Source organism: Nipponia nippon, unplaced genomic scaffold, assembly GCF_047370975.1.
Source record: "Nipponia nippon isolate SJK-2023a ecotype South Korea unplaced genomic scaffold, ASM4737097v1 scaffold_14, whole genome shotgun sequence".
Lineage (NCBI taxonomy): Eukaryota > Metazoa > Chordata > Aves > Pelecaniformes > Threskiornithidae > Nipponia > Nipponia nippon.
In genome coordinates, this window is record NW_028262330.1 from 2,119,834 (window position 1) to 2,138,869 (window position 19,036).

The 19,036-nt window shown below is 45.4% G+C and overlaps 1 protein-coding gene across 2 annotated transcripts in view; it reads left to right on the top strand.

Annotated features, from left to right (window-relative positions):
• Positions 1 to 3,124: 3,124 nt before the first annotated feature.
• GRB2 (growth factor receptor bound protein 2) overlaps positions 3,125 to 19,036 on the top strand; it is a 65,098-nt gene continuing 49,186 nt past the window's right edge. The window contains exons 1-3 of one of the 2 annotated variants that reach the window (XM_087750862.1): positions 3,125 to 3,192; positions 4,168 to 4,311; positions 5,521 to 5,630. The gene's annotated coding sequence lies outside the window, so the exon portion shown is untranslated. Of the gene's footprint in view, positions 3,193 to 4,167; positions 4,312 to 5,520; positions 5,631 to 14,765; positions 14,926 to 19,036 lie in introns of those variants that run through there. The other variant, XM_087750861.1, reaches the window with a different exon arrangement.

Here is a 19,036-nt window from a genome sequence, read left to right on the forward strand (position 1 = left end):
GTGAAACCCAACATAGGGCCCACCAACTGAAATAACTCAATCCAATGCATACAGCATTAACAGCAAGCTAACTTTCTGAAAATCCAGTATGCCGAACTCAGGCAATAGTTAGCCCATGGCCACGTGGAGAGGTCTGCAATGCACATTCGAATATCTTCATTTTATATTTATAAGGATGAATAAGTTCAGTGCTCAGGTTGCCATGTGTATCTGATACCCAGACCTTTTCAAATCTGAAAAATACATTCCCATCACCCCAAACCCGTTTCTGTTTGGAAGTGCCCTGAGCAAAGAGTAAGTCTTGTAGCTTGATCTGAGTATCAACAAGTGTTTGAAACATCCTTCTGAGCAGCAGAAGCAGAGCTTTACAAGGGTCCATTCAAACTTTTGTTTACCTAATCATCTTTTGAATAACACTGTCTCATGCAGTCAGTGTATTTATATAGGTAATAAACACGGTGCTTTCAGATCCTCCTTTGAAATCTAAGGATTTCAAAGCACAACAACTTACCAGACCTCACAACATCAGTATGAGGTATCAGTGTTGAAATTTAATAAGAAACTATACAGCATGATACATTACATACAGAACCTAGAAAACAACTACCAAAATAGAAAGAGGAGATAACTATACAACCTATAGCATGTGCAAAGAAAAATGTGTTTCTGAAGCTGCAAGTCTTTAGGGAGGAAATTAAATCAACTTAATGATACTGTTTTCCCTAAAGTTTTCAATCACTGATGCATTCATGTTATTTACTGAAAAATCCCAACATAGATTACTCTATGAAGAATGATGGGGAGTCTGAACATTTCTTGCTGCCAAAAGTGAATTCCTCAAGAACAGAAGCCTGATCTGTCACCGAGAATAGAAACACGGGGGAACAGATAATAACCAAAAAAGCAGCTGCCTTGGAGAAAATGGCTTAGATTAGAGCTGATTGTTTTGCTATCAGCAGAACCATACGGTCTTCCTACTCATGAGTAGCTGATGTCTGCCTGATAATTTGCACCATGGGCACATTTGCTGATTAGGGGCTTCCAAAGGTGCATCAAGTGATAGTGTCAATTGCTTTTGAGACCAATTGAGAGCACAGAATAATTACAGCAAGGGAGCTGGCAGCCACACTTCTTGGCTTCAGTATCTGCTTGTGAAAAAACTCGTCAAAATTTGGGCCAGCTAAACATTCTCTGCCTCAATAACCCTAGATTATAGATAGGGACACGCATATCTGCTTCAGAGAGAAACTGTGAGGTCAATGTATTAGTAGCTGTGAAGTGAGATCTTCTGAACTAACGCTGTATATGTGCTAAGTATTATCAACTCAGTAGTGGACAAATATCTCATTTGTGCACGGCTGTGAAGTATCTGGAGTGTATTTCACCCAGTCTCTGCTTCCCTTGCCAAATGACAGGAATTAGAGAGAGAGATCTATTCTACATTGAATCAGGAACAGGATTAAACTTGACATGAACTTAAAATTTGTCTTCCAACTGACAAGTGTGCCTTTTGGGCGTGAAATTAATTTTTGTTTAAACCTTACTTGCTGAGAGGTTTCCAATTAAAAAAATCTCTGACTCCGTTCTTTCTTCAGCACAGGACTTGCACATTAGACTTGTTTCAAAGGACAGTGGTGGCTTAAAATGAACGCTGAGCAACACGGAGGGAGAAGGGGAGGCGGAAATAGCTTTGGCACGCTTGTCAGAGTCAGAACATCAGTTTACTTGCAAGACTAAGATTGGTAAAACAAGATGCTACGCAATCAAAAGAACACATTTCTTTTTGTTTTAACTTCTTTTCTGGTGAGTTGAGAAGTAATTGGTGGATATGACCAAAAGAATGATCAAACTAGTTTAGTCTATGTTACTGTTTCCAGAAGGGCCAATACCGTTTCAAATTAAGGTATAGTAAATCTGGAAGATATTTGCTGTGTTCATTTTTCCTTACTTGGTTAAAAAAACCAAAAAACAAAAAACAACAGAGTGTTTGGGAATTAAAGGATTGCTTTATCTTTTCTGCTTCAGGTACTCTAAGCCTGCCACAGAAAGACACAGCATGTATTCGGTCTGGATCAAAGGGAAAAATGCAACAAAAGGGACAATTCTGAAAGTTGTAAGGGCCCCTCCAGCTTCTGCAGAGCGATGAGACATCATCTGCTTTGTGGCACGATGCCTTGAGTGACAACTAAAACATTTTACAGCAAATGTATGGAAGAATTCATTGCAAAAGTGACAGCTGTCATTCATCATGATATTGGTTATTATGGTAATCAGGATCGTATAACTACCTCCATTTAAAAAAATAATCCTGAAATGGTAGGAAACCACAAAAAGGCAGCAGCCCAAAATAAAATAAAAAAGCCCGTGCTGTATTTATAGGACCTTCTGGCAAATCAATTTTTGCTGAAGTACACTGACTCACAGATAAAAGCACAGCTTTTGCTCTTAATTCCAGTTTATAAATAAGGGTGTTATATGCATAGTTTATAGTAAATCTAGGCAAAAACACTTACACCAGTGTTTGCCATTTGAAGATATTTAACAAATGTCATGCTGATGGGAAGGTGTTTTCTGGGAGTTCCCCAAAGCAGGCCCAGCACCTGAAGGCCATTAACGAGCCCAAGCTCAGACATTCATTCAAAGCAAAGCACGGCCGTTATGTAGAAAAGACACTGATCAGTTCAGTAGATCGTGTATTTTGCTATTCTCACGACAAGCTCCATGAAAGTTTTATAATGAACATTTGTATGATGAACTGTGTCTAGAAATAGGGCAGTGAGCTGACTCACTCTACTGTGAAAGGAAAACAGAGGAGCTTTCTGCAGCTCCTTAAGAACTTCTCTCCACCATTCACTCAAGAGCATTCCAGACAGAGATCCAAAGTGCCGTATGCAGTGTATAAATGGTCCCATACATTATCACAGACATTAACCCAAAGCAAACCCTGCTCTCCACAGGCCTGGGTGCAGGACAATGCTGCCCCAGCCCAGGCAGGACTCTCTTTTTGGCCAGCCCTACAGAAGGACTTGCCTTTTGGCCAATCCCCCGTGGCCCTGGCCCGGCTCCTGGCCAGTCCCACCCAGCCACAGGGTATATAACCCCTCACACCCCACTCTTTCTCCAGGGCTGTCCTTCTGCCTGGAGCAGCTTGGTCTGTGGAGTGCTTACTGTGGCTTCTAGCAGCTAGTTGGGGTAGGACTCTCAGAGAAACAAGGGTGGCCTCAAAGATGCAGAGACTTAAACACTTAGAGCTGTAATATGAAGATTAGGGGAGGGAGGTTTGTTTTCTTGGTTCCACTTGCAGTAGCAATATTGATTTGTTTTGTGACCTAGGCTAAAAGCCCTAATATCTTAATCTTCTCATCAGATGAAAAATGTTGGCAATGTGTTTATTTGAAAGGTCGCGGTTAAGAAGAACATTATGTAAAGTGTTTTGATGCGCTTGAGTAAAAGAGAACAAAGAAATATAAAGCAGTATTCTACAGAACAAAAGATACCTTGCATGAAACCAGCATAGTGTAGCCATTTATATGCATGCCTGTATTAAGCAGGCTTCTTAGGAAGTAAATGTAGTTTGCTTCCTAGGTTGTTCAAATTTTGCTGTATTTCAGCAAGCCCTGTAGTTTAATGCAGTACAGCAGCTGTTAAGTAACTTTATATAGAAACTTGCATTTCTAAGGAACCTAAACTCTTTCATAGAGATCATGCATTACTATACCACTGTATCTCATCGTGTAGGAGCTGTCTGTTCAACTAGGAACTTTATTTCCCCCAGCAATTGTAGAATAATAGGATTTTAGACAAGCATGCCATAGCAGCTTCCTTTTCTCAGAAAATGTGAAACTATGTACTACTTGGTAGCTGCCTTGGGAAGATGGATGGGTGCTTATGCTCATCAGCTGCTATCGTGGTAACTTTTAAGACTGATAAGACTAACTTAAAGAAACTCTTCTGTGGCACAAGCTGTCCTGTGAAAACTCAGTGAGTCTTAAATGCGTAACTAAAACACTATCCGCTCCTGTCTGCAGGTTTTCCCTTCCTCTGTAGCTATCTTTTGGGTAGATAGTGTCATCTAAGACAAACTTCTTGTGCTTCAGGTAATGGGATTTTTAACTGGGATTTTTTTAGGCCTTTTCTTGTCAATAATGGCCTGTGTTATCCCGATAGGAGAAAGCTCTTGAACAATGGACAAACAGCAGTAATGTAATCCAAGAACTGCATGTATCCCAGCTTTTGGAAATCAAACAACTGGACGTCTGGGGCAAAACGAAGTGTGCCGTGAACTTCTGCTGCTCAAAAGACTGCGATGAGGTAGGAGCAGGAGTGAAGCAAAATGAAACAACTGGTGGAGTCGAGGCTGCTATCCAGGCTCCTAAGGGATCTAGGCAAACCTGCGAAGGCGTTTAGTCGGAATTTGGGATCATCCCTCAAGCCCTAAGGCAGAGTCCAAAGCTGCAGCCGCACCCCCAGCTTTGCTCTGCCGGGGGCTCGGCCTGGGCCCCTCGCCCGGGGCCGAGGGAGCCGGTGCCCGGCGGGGGATGCTCCGCGGCGCTGCGAGGCGCAGTCCGGCCCGCGGCGGCGGGAGAAGCCCCGCCGGCTGAGCTGAGGCGCTAGCACGTGTGGGAGCGCCTTTTTCGGATGGTTTTTGTTTAATTTCCTCTCCCTCATAAGCCGCTGGGTAACGCTCCGCCAACGGAGGGTGCCTGAGGGGAATGGCGCTGCGCGGGAGCCCGGCCCGAGGGACGGGGGGCAGCGCGGCGGGACCGCCGCCGGCTCTGCCTCGGGCCTCCCCCGCCATGGCGGGCAGTCCCCGGCCGAGGTGGGGATCCCGCTGAGGGAGCGCGGGCCCTCCCGGCCCCGCTCCCCGACGGGACGGAGCCCGGCCGCGCCCTGCCGCCGCTCGGCCCGTACTCACCAGCCGCGCCGGGCAGTCTCGGCGGGGGAGCCGCTCGCCCGCCGGGCCTCCCCCCGCGCCGCCGGGGCCGCCATCAGGGTCACTGGCAAGCGGGACGCCACGGCGCTGGGGACCCGCGGTGGCGCTTCGGGGCGGCCTCAAGAAGCCGGTGTCTGGTTGGTGGGATCCCGCGCGGCCTCCCGTACGCCGCGCGGTGATTGGCTTGGGCAGGGTGGCGCGCGAAGCCGAGCATCCGCCCTGGCGGCAGGTCGGGGCTCGCCCTGAGGGGAGCCTGCGCGGGCTGAGCCGTGAGGAGCGGCCGCTCGGCCCCGGCGGCGGGGCGGCCAGCAGAGCGGCCATCCCTCTGGCCCCGCGGCTGCCGTCGGAGGGACGGTGCTGAGGGGCGGTGAAGTGACCCGGGGGCGAAGGGAATGCGTGAGGGGATGGAGAGAGCCCAAGAGCGGCCTGTGGCCTAAGGCTCCAGCCCCTTGGCCAAGGCAGGCCGTGGTGGGTGCCCCAGTTAAGGGGGGATGAGGGAGAAGGGGTGTCCCTTTGCCAGGGCTGTGCCTCTGCAAGGGGAGGGTGACACCTGCAGATCTCCCTCTGAAAAGCCGCTTTTGCCGTAGAGTAACCAACCGACTGGAGGTCTCCAAGGAGCCATGAGGTGGATGCCCGCACTGGGTGCCAGATGCGCAGGAAGCCATGGTGGGAACGAGCACGCAAATGTACCAAGCCGGTAATCTAACGAGAAATCTAAGCCACTGCAGAATCTGGAAAGGAAATGAGAGGTGTGAGGCAGAGGTGGCCCACTTCTACAGAGATTCTTCAGAGAGATTTGGGGTTTGTCTTCTGAATTCGTAGTGGACTGGCTAAATTGAAAAGATGCAGGTCCCATAGTTTTAATTCCTTTCCTGTTCCTATAATTCATTGCAGAGCTTGTATTATCGCAGGTTGTGATGCAACAGTTCCCATATGAGACTTTTCTTTACAAAACTGATGTTTGTTAGTGTGCTAAACTACAGATGCCAAAGCCTGGTGCAGTTGTTTGCAATTTTATGGCAATAAATTATACAAAGAACTTAAGCTCTGCACTGTTTTCCCTGCAGATGCAGTTTTCGACACAAATGTAGTATTTTGGAAGTGTACTCTATACTCCTTTGAGACATTCTACATTCACAGTGTCTGAATTGAATATACATACAGAGCACAGGAGTTCTACAAGTGTGATTTTGGCTCTTTTAAACGCAATCTAAATTTTAGTGAGGAGAATGAAGGCCACAAAACTCCTGGTTTTCCTGAGCTTGTTGTTACCCAGAACAATTCCCTAGAATCAGTTAAAAAAAACCCCACAACTCCAATACGCTTGAGTGACGCTGTAAGTGTTTTTGATGTCTTAGAAGGAAATAAAATGGCAGGTCTGGGGAATTTTAGGGCGTAATTTAGAGACAGTACGAGGAAGGGGAAGAGGATAAATGTGTTACTGGAATTGTAATAACATAAGATCATGAGTTGTGCTTAGTGCTGCACAAGCATCTCGCTAGTTCCTCTTTAGATTGTTCCACCCCCAATAAAATCTACTCTAATTAGTAGAAGGCTTTAAATAAAAGGTCAGAGTAAAGATACATCTTGAACAGAGATCCGGAGTCTGGATTATTTTGCCTCTGACACTGATTCCCTGTGGGTCTTGAACAAGCCACTAATAAAACCTGTTTTCACTCACAGGTATGCTGTATATAGGATTTCTGTCGGAGACATGCAGTTATAGGGGCTGATAGACTGGACCTTTCACCTGTTTGTGCCTTTATTTCCTCCTTGGTAAACCTGATCTAACTGTTCCTCTGAGTGATTTAGGGACCTGGTGCTTGTAGAGCTTGTTGAGATGTGAAAAACATTATCAAAATGCATTGTTACAAGGATGGTTGGAAGAGCAGAAACACCCTTGAATTGGACAATGTTGCTATGGATTCAGAAATAGGACAGGTATCCAGAGAGCACTTCTCCCAGGTATTCCAGTACTCAGATGACAAAGGGAAAACTCAAAAGGCAAATGCTGTGAAGTACTCGAGAGGCACTAAACTGGTATGATTTTTGGATCTGAGAACTCTGGTGTAAAGACCTGTTCTACAAGAAAATGCTGTCTTACGTTAAGTAGTCATCCTCTCTATTTTTTAATATTACAGAATTGTGAATGAATGGTCTAAAGGTAAACAAGATAATGTTACTTCTGGATGCTTACAGTAATGTAATATTCTGATACGGAAAGCTCAGATCAGTCAATTTTGCCTACAAATTAAGATCACTTTCCATACTTGCTTCAAAATAGCTATTAAAACTATTCCTTGGGTGGTTTGGTTTTTGTTTGGTTTTGGTTTTTTTTTTTCCCCCACATCCTTGTACTTCTTGGAATTGTTTCACTGTGTAAAGGCCTCCTATATCATTTTGCTAGGAAATGAATTTACAGAAATGAAACGGCTACTGCAAACCTATGTGTATAGTCTGAAAAAGCTTAATTTCATGCTCACCATGTCTTCAGCGCAGGGATATACTGTCTCCTCTTGGGACCACAACATATGGGCAGAGAGATGGCTTGGTCTGCAGTAAGCTTCCGCCTCTGAATGGCTTGCAGTGCCTGACAGATCTAAGGGAACTATTTGACCTCCCTGTATGTGCCTTTCAGTCAGTCCTCATCAGTGTGCTGCTGCGGGTAGAGCAGACATGAAAATTTGAGTAGGACCACTTTAAAGCAGGTATTGTATGCAAAAAAATCTTTCTTTGCCTTTTTTTTTTTTTAGTTAAGCTCTCTGGCAAGATGTGGAAGTTGCATTTTAATCAATATTTGATGAGTAGCATTTCTGAGCAGTAGTGCAAAAATAATTTAAAAATGAATTAAATTGGTAGAGAGAATTTTGTATTGTTTAGAAAAGGCAATTGCTGTATGTCTGATTCCCCTGCCCATTTGCACATTTCATGACAGATGCTAGGAACTGACAATATTTCTAATATGTGTGTAGTGATAAGAAGAATTAAAAGGGGAAGATTGATACAAAAGCTGTCTGAGTCTTAAAAATTAAAAGCAGTAGTTGAGTTGACCAACACCTCTACCAAAGCTGAAGGGAAGATAGCATTTCATTTTAGCTGAACGATATTACTTCCCAGCTCCTATGTATTTTTTTAATAAATAAGGGGGATACACATAATTCAATGCCTAATTATAAAAAATAAGTGAGATGATATATTCCTCAGAAGAGGGAGATTCTGCCTTTTGGTAATAAACAGCATCTGCTTTGTTTTTCTCCAAACTGAAAGGTAATTGAACTGACAATTCCAAGCTGTCCTGAAAATGACAGATGACTGAATTGGGAGTAGGAAGAAAGCAGAAGCCCTTTTGTACTAAAGAAAGGGAGATGGCACACTATAGTTGGATCTGGTTCCCTTTTACAGATTTCTTTCAGAGCTTAAGCAGCTCTGGGTGACCCCAGCCAACTCATTTTATTGTTTAATTTCTTAATGTCAGCAATGGCTATTACAGTTCCCAGGTTAAGCAGCGTTTCCTACATAGTCATTTTTATAACAATCTTGTCCTTCTCTTTGTGACCATAGAAACACATGTGGTACGGAAGGGAATCTGCTTTTGTTACATTCTTCCTAGTTCACTCAGCTTTAGTGTAAGACTGATGGGTGGTTTTGTTTCGGCCCTTTTTTTCTGCTAGTTTTGAGGCTAAGCTAACTTTTCTTGTCTCTTGGTCTATAAAAGTCAGAACAGTCCCTGTTTGTCTCACATGGTGATTAAGCTGCTTCACAAGTGCTCTTGAGATCTGTAATGAGTAAAATTGTGAAGCTGTTTTGGCAGATCAGCTGTTCTGTCTGGGTCACAAGTACCAACACTTATTTACTGCACTTGGACAGATTCACAGCAGCAGACAGTTGTGATAACATTTCAATATGTACGTGAGAAAGCCAGAACAGAGCGTTAGGAGGGGTTCTGAGCAGGGCGAGCTGGCTGATGGTTACAGCAAGGCTCAGAAGTCAAGAACTATAAATTCTGTTCCTAATGCTGTTGAACGTTGTGGCGTTGGTTTATTGTATGGCTTTGGGCAAGCCCTCTGTGCCTCTGATTCCCCACTTGCAGAATGTGGATATTTATATTGTGTATAAGTGTATACATCTATATATCCCTTTGATTTTGTTGCCTTTATCACTAACACAAAGCTGCAAGCGAAAATGAAAATAAGTAGTCAATACACAGCAAAGTAGTTATCCAATCCGTTCGCTGTCCTGCTCTCTAAAGAATAGACACAGAAAACAAATTTGGACAGGTTTTTTTCCGTAGTTTTGCTGTCTGATTCTCTAATTAGTGCTGTCACACAATGTTCCAGATACAGGCATGTGGGGGAATCCTATATATAGACCAGAAACCTAGATCTTGGATTAAGATTTTAGAGAAACTCTGGTAATACCAGTTAAGTCTTGTAGACTCCGTCAATGGGCCAAGCTTGTTTGGTGACCGTTTTAATATTTAATTATGAATGAAGGGGATTTGTTGCCTTTTCTATCTGTAAGTAGTATCTGCAGGTCTGTTGCTTGGGGCCTGACTAGCAGCTAGATGCTAGGTTTTCTCAAGGTATCCAGCATCTTCCTAGAGCAGGTCATACTCATTCCTCTGTCGTTGCATCAGGCATGTTTGGTGAAGCAACTTCTGCTCCAAGACAGGCTCAAACATCTAGTAAATGGAATAGTTTTCGATTTTATGGCTAATGTCCCTGGCTTGATTATTACACTGAGCCCAACATGGGTTGATGTGAGAAGAAAAAAGGCATGAAGGTAATGTTCATGCAGCAAATATCAACAGCCCCGCTCCCAGCATTCCCTCCTTGCTCTGCCTACATTCCTGGCATTCCCCTATTTGCCGCACCCACTTTATTCCTGCTCATCTCAGAGGTATATAGCAAGTCAGTGTCCCTACAGCTGTCAGAACAGTCTTACGGCATTAAATTTTGAGCTTGCAAGAAAATTGATCGGGGCTATCTTGAGTTATCTACATCTATTCTACATTCCCTGTAGCAGATTGTCTGAATTGTTTTCTATGGGAGGAAGCTTCCTCTCCTGGTTCATGTGTCAGGCTGCTTATATACAACTGTGATAACATAGTGTGATGCTATGTGAACTGCAGCAATAGAACGCAGAATCACAATGGGAAATCTTGAGCATCTTCAGATGTGTTGAGCCAGTCAGGGTTTCGCTTTAAAAAAAAAAATAGATCACTACAATTCTTTGAAATCAGGAAATGTGTCAGAGGAAGAAAGGTGCATATTAGCAATGTATTTTATTACAATTATTGTGCCAGATGCCATTAAAAAAATCATTGAAACAGGCACAAAGTTCCTTCAATTGGTAATTGTGTATTGAAGTTCATGATGCTCGCAGATCCTCGTGTCTGAGGAGAATGGGCCTAGGAACAAATGTGAAGACTACAGAAAGGATGAAGTGAGATATCTTGGAGAGCTCTAGCAGGAAAGCTTCCTCTGCCTGTGGTTCAGAAGACACGGAGGCTGAAGCACGTGGAATGTAGGGTTAAGCCACATCGTTGTAAAGAAGTTGCGTACATTTGGGAAGTTTGTCGAGAAGGTGATCCGTCTGTGAAACACCAGCGCTGATGGACAAGGACTTACCCAGGGCCAGAGGCTCCTTCTGTTAGAGCTGGGATGTGATGTTAGATGCCAGCAACCACCAAGTAGTTCCTACTCATGCTCAAGGGAATCACACCCACCCCGTTTTATCTTTGATACTGACAGTATCTAAAGTACTCAGATGTTAGATTTTTTCCTCGATTGATTGGAAGCCTTAAAGAATTTGGCCTCATGCAACTTTGCATCAAGTTAACATCTACAAATTAAGGAACTGCAAATTAAAGATCATTTGTTCTCCACTCAAGCTTGGATTTTTCTTGTTGCAGCCTCCGCTCCACCTGAGATATGATCGCTTTCTGGGCTCTTTGTGTCTTGCACTATCACCAGAAAGATTCTGCCGTAGGTAAATTTGCTCGCAATGCGCGCAGAACATGGAGACCACACTAGCTCATTCTTTCATTACTGTGTCAGTTCACAAGCTTTTAACTTGTGTTTGCCAATAGAGAGAACAGATATGAATCAAAGCTAGAGCAAATATTTTCTGACTATGAACCCTCTCTAAGTTCAATAGCTCTCCCAATAGTTCCCAGTTGCTCTTTCGTTTGAGGCAGAGGCCCCTGGGCTCCAATTTAAGCTCTGACGCTTAGTTTTCAAAACCACCTTTGAAGTTGCATGTGTTGATGCTCTCAGCAAGTGGGAGTGAGAGGTCACTTCTTTATTCCTTTGAATGAAAAGAAACAGTCTAGAATATCTTCCTGGTTAGCATTTAGCTTCTTGCATCAGCCCTACAAAGAAGTACATTTACCGCATACAGTAGCGCTAAAATGGTGACAAAAATTAGGAGCGCGTACATCGGTATCTCTTAATACGTGCTGGAGTTGCTCGTCTGGAGAAGCAGTATGTTACGACAACATATGCTAAGGTCACGCATTTGCTGTGACAACACTAGAAAAAGTTAATCTTTAGATGACATACAGTGGGAGTTCCGAGTCCTAATAACATAAAAGTTTCCACAATAATTAAATTCCATTGCAAGGACACAGATACTAATGGAGCATAGTTTAAAGACCGTGTCAAGATAAGGCACGTATTATCACTGTGGTTTGTCTTCGGTAACATTTGCGCGAACACAACTGCTGTTACTTCATGTCATCAGTAACTATTGTCTTTAATCAGTAACATGGTATTGATATGAATATTCCAAGCAGCAGTTTTAAACCTTGAGTGGCTGCTTACGCAAAAATAGTTTTTAACAAATATTCCTCTGATCTATTCATAGCAAAAAACATACATTTATTTCCCCAGACTGCTCTGAGAAGTTTAAAAAGGTATCCAAAAGAAATGTCAGACACCAAGATTTTTCTTACCCTTAGTACTTCTTAAAATACTCAGAGCTAATCTTAGATTATATTTTATCACCACAAACTGTCATAGAAAATTCAAGCTATTCCTAGACTACAAAAAAACATTTGAAATTGATCCTCTAGCAAAACAATGTCTCTGTTGCCTTTTCCACCCTTGCTTACAGCTATGCCAGGATTTCAGCTTTTGCTGCAGTGAAGCTGCCCGGTATTTGCACAGTAAGTTGTGTATTTTTCTAAAGCATTAGCTTGTTTGCAAGCTGGGGGAACATTCTACATTAACTGGTTTGCAAGCAAGTATATCTCAGCAACTCCTTTATCAGGAATATCTTTCTATAACACTTTGATCTCTGCTATTTCTAAAATTTGTTGCTTGTTTGGTTTTCTGGGACTGCCCTTTTAAAGTCGGGCAGCTGCAGCCTCTTAAAGTAGCTATCATTCAACTGGCAGCTGTTAGCCATATCTGGCTTTTCAAGTCTGGCTAAAAGTAGCTGCTATAACTTTTCGGAGAAGATGTTGTTTAACTGATCGAAGGCTTACTAAGAACTTCTAAATCCTCATTTTGAGGTCATACACGAAACCAGAGATTCTGTAAGCCTGTTCTAGGAACAAGTACTGGGGACTTGAGGGATCTTGGAATATAGCTCCGATTTCATCAATCTTTTTGTCATCCTAGATGAATCACTTCTGCATCCTCAGAAAGAACATCTGAAACATTTGTAGCATCCTCCACTCCTATAGCTCTTTTTCTCCACCCTTTCCAATTTTTGAATGAAGTATTGGGAGAATTCACACCTTCCCCCAACACCCAAATCCGGCAAGAAGTTAAAGCCCTTTAAGTACAATGCTATTAGGAGGAGAAAATGATCTTGCTAAAGGTTTAAACCACAAATTTCATCCAAAAATAACCTCTCGGGAATCTTTATCAAGCTGCTTAAGCATTTAGAATGAGAATGTCAGCAGGCAATGTTTGCAGAACATGGTTTGTAAGCCAAATTGTATGAGGTCGCAGTATATATTCTGATGTTATCTGAATCGTGGTATGGATGAAACCATGACACCCCCCCTGCAGAGAACTGCCGGGGAGATCAACCACTGTGGTGGTTTACTTAAAAAAAGAAAGTGGGTGTAATTAGAGGCTAAACATATGCATCTCTCATAAAACAAAATATCAATTATCTATGCCTAAATGAGATGTAGTCTTGAACCCAGACCCTGGTCCAGAAAAAACCTGAATTTACATGAGCCCAGAGGTGAACTCTGCAGCTTATGCCTCGATACTCTGATACGTGCTGTGCTTGGACCCCACATTCCCAATCTCAGCATGTTTTGGGGGATGGGGGGGTGGGGAACAACCTATCCCAAAACGGAGGAAAAAAAATAACTAAGTAATCCCTATAGTTGGCTCATCCTTTCAGGGGAGTGGGAGTACAGTTGTAGAAAGCCTCTAGTTCCAAAACTAGTGTTCCTCTCCAGAGCCAGGGGAAAGCTTTTTTTACTCAGTGGCTTTATTGAGGAATTGAGCTCTGATGTTTCCCTAAGCAACTGTTCTGCTTTATGTTGTAATTAGAGTCTTTTCAAGCTAAAAGAATGTTAGGAGGGTCATATAGTTAAACCCTGGAATTAGCTGCCTGTGCAATCTGAATTTTGCCCTCTGTGCATATTTTAATTGCAATGTGTGATCACGCTGTTGCGGTTTTTTTTTCCTGCAGCACGGGTGCCTTAATCCGTGCTCAGAAGGGAGGATGGTTGTCAAGTAATGGCTCTACCAGGTGTGTTCTTTTGAGTTCGGTGAGTGGTTCCGCACCCCTCAGTGCCGCTCAAACACTGTGTGGACAAGCTCGGCTTTAAGGCTGGCGTGGAGTTTTCCCTGGTAGTTACAGGTAGCTTCTAAATGAATTTCTCCTTGCTAGCTCCATGGTGAGGCAGACTGCCCCGTCCTACAGGCAAGTGGAGGCACAGGAAAATGAGGCAAATACTTGGCACAAGCACGGAGCGGTTTCACCTCCAGAAGCCCGTACTCGTGGCCTCCCTCCTGGGGGGATTCATATGGTCCAACATTGCACATGGAATCATAGAACCACAGAATGCTTTGGGATGGCAGGGCCCTTTCCAGGCCACCCAGTCCATCCCCCTGCCATGGGCAGGGACAGCTTCAACCAGATCAGGGTGCTCAGAGCCCCATCCAGCCTGGCCTTGAATGTTTCCAGGGATGGGGCATCTCCCACCTCTCTGGGCAACCCCTGCCAGTGTTTCACCACCCTTATCGTGAAAAATTTTTTCCTTGTGTTTAGTCTAAATCTGCCCTCCTCTAGTTTAAAGCCATCACCCCTTGTCCTGTCGCGGCAGGCATTGCTAAAAAGACTGTCCCCATCTTTCTTGTAGGCCCCCTTCAGGTACTGAAGGCTGCAATAAGGTCTTCCAGAGCCTTCTCTTCTCCAGGCTGAACAATGCCAGCTCTCAGCCTGTCCTCACAGGAGAGCTGCTCCATCCCTCGCACCGTTTTTGTGGCCCTCGATCACGGCGATGCTGGCGAGGGCTCGGTCCCTCGGCTGCTGCCTCTCCCCGCTCGCTTCTGCACAGATCCCGCGGCGAGGCCGGCCGTGGGGCGCGGTGCCCGGGTCGGGCCGGCCGTGGGGCGTCGGGCCGGCCTCGGGGGCTCTGCCCGGCGGCTGCGGGCAGGGCGGCCCCGGCCCGCCGCCCTCCTCCCCGCCGCTCCGCCTTCCACCGCCGCCGCTCCTGCGCATGCGCGGGGGGCGCCCGCCCTCGGCGCGGGGAGGCGATCGCGCAGGCGCCTGTGCCGCGGTGGGCGGGACGGGCGGCGATCGCGACGGGCGGCTGACAGGGCCGCTCTCGCGAGAGTTGCTGCGGGAACGGCGGCGGAGCAGGCGGCGGCGGCGGCGGCGCGGCGGGCGGGGGGGGCCGCGGGACGGGGCCGTAGCGGCAGCCGAGGCGGCGCTGGAGGGGCGGCCGGGAGGGGCCGCGCGGGGCCGGGCCAGGCGGCGAGGACCCTCGGGCGGGGCGGCGCCCCCAGCGCTGCGCGGTGAGTCGGGGGTGCGGGTGTGTGTGGAGGGCGGGCGGCGGGCCGCCGATCCCCCCCAGCCCCGGTGCGGCGCGGGGAAGGCCCTTCCCGGCGGGGCCCCGGCTCCCTTGCCCACCGCGGGCCCTGCCGGGGCGGGGGCCGACACGCTGAGCCCTGGCGGCGGGCGTCCCCCGGTGCCGCGGCCTGGGCCCCCGGGGTGTTCCGAGCTCCCCGCTGTGCTCCGCGGGAGTCGCCTCAGCGCTGTCCCGGGGCTGCGGGGCCTGCGCCCCGGCCGGCCCCCACCCTCCCGGGGCGCCGGGGCTCCTCGGGGGCGCGGGCCGTGCGGAGCGGGGCTGGCCCGGGGCGGGGGGCGGAACGAGGTCCCGGGCGGTAGAGGCGGTTTCTGCTGGGCGAGGTTCCCTGGCTCTCCCTACCGCGCTCCGACCTCGGGACCCCGGACGGGTTGTAGTCTCGGGCCGCTCCCCTCTTTGCCGTTCGTCCGTGGAGCGTTGGCTGGTGGTGGTTCTTGGGGCTGATTTTTGATATTCCCCAGAAGCGTTCCCTAACTTCGGGTCGCTTCCGAAGGTTAAAAGGTTGTGAATACCTCGTCGGCAGGTTAACATCCCCACCTTCCTGTCTCCGAAGACCTTTTGGGTCATGCTTCAAGCATGAGTTTCTGTGATAAAGGCGTTTTTCTCTTGGCTTCTTCTTTCTCTTTTGAACTTCCTGCTTGAGATTCAGTGTTGGTTTTGTGGGATAAGGTCTAACTTGCCAGTAGAGTTTCAAATAACCTGTAGAAGACAAGGATGCTGTCTTGTTAACTCCCACAACATCTGACTCAGACATCTCTTTTATAACCTAAAGAGAAGAATATTCTGAAGCACAGTTAATAACTGGGAGAGCAATTCATAGATAAATATAGTGTTAGGGAAGTTCATGTCTTGTTTTAAAAATTATTAAATGCCTGTGGTCGAGGGCCAAAATTTGAAGGGTCACAGGTTGTTAATCTTCTTCAAACAACAGTGGTGTTTGTAATCGATTTCTGCGCAAGCTTTGGATATTGAGAATTTGTGCTAAAAAGAGACCTTTCAATTATTATCGTCTCCTATGATGATTAAGTCATGTAATGTTTTAAGTATTTCATAATACCAGGCAAGCCTGTAACATTTAAAGCTGCTTTATGCAGTTTAAAATAAGAAAAAAAAAGTGGCAATAAATAAATTTTGGCAGAGGTGAAGTTTTCTATTACCTGATAAAATGATTTGATCTGATAAATATTATCTGTGCTTTGTTGCTGTAGCCTGGTTTTGTAACTGATATCTTGAGTTGTTCTCTGACAAGACGTGCTTAAGGAAGTCGAACCGTGTTAAGCTAGTAGGTCATGAGTATCATCTATGACCCTGAATGTTCTGGGTTTTATATGTTGACAATTTAATTTATATTTTACCTCGTTCATTTATTGTGTTATACTTCCTTATTTGGCTAATTTGAATTAGTGCTCTGCCCTTATGATTTTTTTCTTTCTATTCTTTTGTCTGGAGCCTGACACTTAACATTTCTGCATGTCTTCCAGATGATGTATCCACACATTTTTCTTTCCACCACCCTCAGTAATGTTTTGTCCTGTAACAGCTGATGAAGCTTAGGATCTGATTCTTTGCAAAATCTTCCACTGAAGGTATCTTCTTTCTTCCCTCGCTTTGGCTTTTCTAAGCTGTCTGGTTTTCTATTCCTGCCTGTATCACTTTCCAGAAGAACAGTAAAACAGTGGAAAGAGAACGATGAGAAAGCTCTCACTTGCTAGGAAAAACATATAAAAATACGTATAAAGTATATTAAAAATATATAAAGTATAGAAAAAATCTACTGTAAGAGCAGTATAAAAAGCCTACCTTTGCTTGTGTGTTTTTTGAAATAGCTGTTGAAAAGAACGTGAGAATTGTTTCCTGTTGGCTACCACCGGGAGGTTTGTATTTACAGTTACTTATGTTCCATCCTGAGCTGCAGCACTGTATTGCTAACAAGAATTTACTGTTGGCTGCATCTGCTGCCTTTCCTTCCTCTCCCCCCTCCCAGATTTTTTTAAGAGCAAGAGAAGTATCTTGCCCCAAATCACAGTAAGGCAGGAGGTGGAAAACATACTGATGTTCTGAGAAATCTTAGTCATTTCTCTAGTAAGATCATACGATGATTCTTGTTACGTGTATTCGTATTTTGGCTGTGGTTCATTCATACCTATCTTATTCTGTTTGAAGTCTGTGGAGCTGGGGTACGCTGTAGGATTTGCAACGTGTCCCGTTTCGCTGCTGTCTGCCCAAAACAAATACCTACAGCTGTGCTCTCAGTGGGCAGAGACCTAGCGCAAGCTGCTTCCCCAGTAAGCTTATTTTTCCCTTGTTGTGCAGTTGGTTTGTTTGTATTTTAATCATTATGTGGCTGACTGCCTATAAGAACTTATTTAATAAGATTAGTGAGCAGCAGATGCTTTCTAAGTGACTTCAAGGGAATTGATGTTCTAAGTTTACCTTTTCTGACATTTGCTGCATAAGTATCTTGGTTTAATATTGTCAAAGCTTTTCCCTGATTTACGTGTAACCTTCGTGCCTAAACTTCAGCTACGCTTTTGCCTAAAGTCATGATGGTTAAAGTTTTGTTCTACGCTGCAGCTGTTGTTAGCATCGTTACCTGGAAACGTGACTCCTTTGTATGCTGACAATATATGTGATGGTGGTGGTAATATGAATGCATGTTTGAAGAAAATTACGTGATGAATCTCTTTCATCTTGAATTGTGCTGGAAAATTTCCCAACGTTGTGCTATTGCTAAGCTCAGGGAAATGCCAGTGTAGTTCTTGGAAATGCTGCATCAGTTTCTCTAAGAAAGCTGTGTATTAACTCCTTCAGGTAAAAAAAAATCTTAGATGCTAATGCAGTACTAGGTAGCAATATACTTGTGTACCCCAAAGAAAGGAACATTTACCGGTTGGCAGTCATTTCTTTCTTTAAATGTGTCTTGAGCCTATAACGTATTCTTTAAGTTGTGCAACTTGCTGTTACGTTCTTAGGTTTGGAACTTGGGGTTTTCAAGCAGTGTTCCCGTAGCTGACGGTGTTTGCGTGCCCGTGTAATGATCCACACCTTCCAAGGCAGCATTGTGCTGTTTGAGACACCAAAACTTTGCTGCCAGTGTTATTAATCCTTTATGAAGGAATAGAAACCGATGACATTTACCATGAAGCGTACAGGACGTACAGACGGTATGCTTGAACAGATGTTTGCATTTTCCATTGCTTCACACGCGATCATTCGTGTTGCTCCTTAATATTGCTACAATAGCAGAAAATTATAAATACCGTCAGTTAAAACCCAAAGAGGCCAGGTGACAAAGATGAGGAGGTGGTGACCGAGCGCCATAGAGGCTGGCAAAGGGAAGATGTTCCCGGCGAAGGGAGGTTGTTGTTTGTATGAGTATGCTGGTACAGCGTGGAAGACTGACATCAGAAAGACAGGTGCTTTTTCATCAGCATTGAAACTAAAATTAAGTATTTTAGAATCATCATAATGTAGCTAAGACGATACGCTTTTTGGTTTTAATTACGTGTGGGGGTCAAAGCCCGGACCCAGCGTGTTCGTTTCCAGGAGTCGCAGTGGCGCGGGCACAATCCGTTGCGATTGTGATCTTCGCGGCTGCTGACAGCTTTGTCGGTCTGACTGACGTTTCAGTAATGCTGGGTAGGAGTGCCGAAGAAAACCCTGTCCACGTGGGGACTTGGCTAAGCTGGTCTTTTTTTGATCAAGGTAAATCCCGTAAATACCTCTTCTCATTCTGCCCGTGTCCTGGGAAGAAATCGTAGTTGGGGCGTTTGCCTTGAGCTTCCTTATTCTTTATGGGGAGCTGAGGGTTGGGCAAGCATGGGACTTGTGGAATACGAGCACGTTAATTGCTGAACGGCATTTATGTAAGGCAGGTTTTTCTCCGAAATGAGAAAATAGTATTGCCATCTGCTGCCTTTGTGCCTCGCGGGGCTCTTTCTGGGCCGTAAGCGCAGCGACTGCGTTAGCAGGTGCACGGGTTCGCTGGCGTTCGCCAGATCCCGTCTCTCTTGAGTTGTCATCGGCGAGTGCCAGCTCCC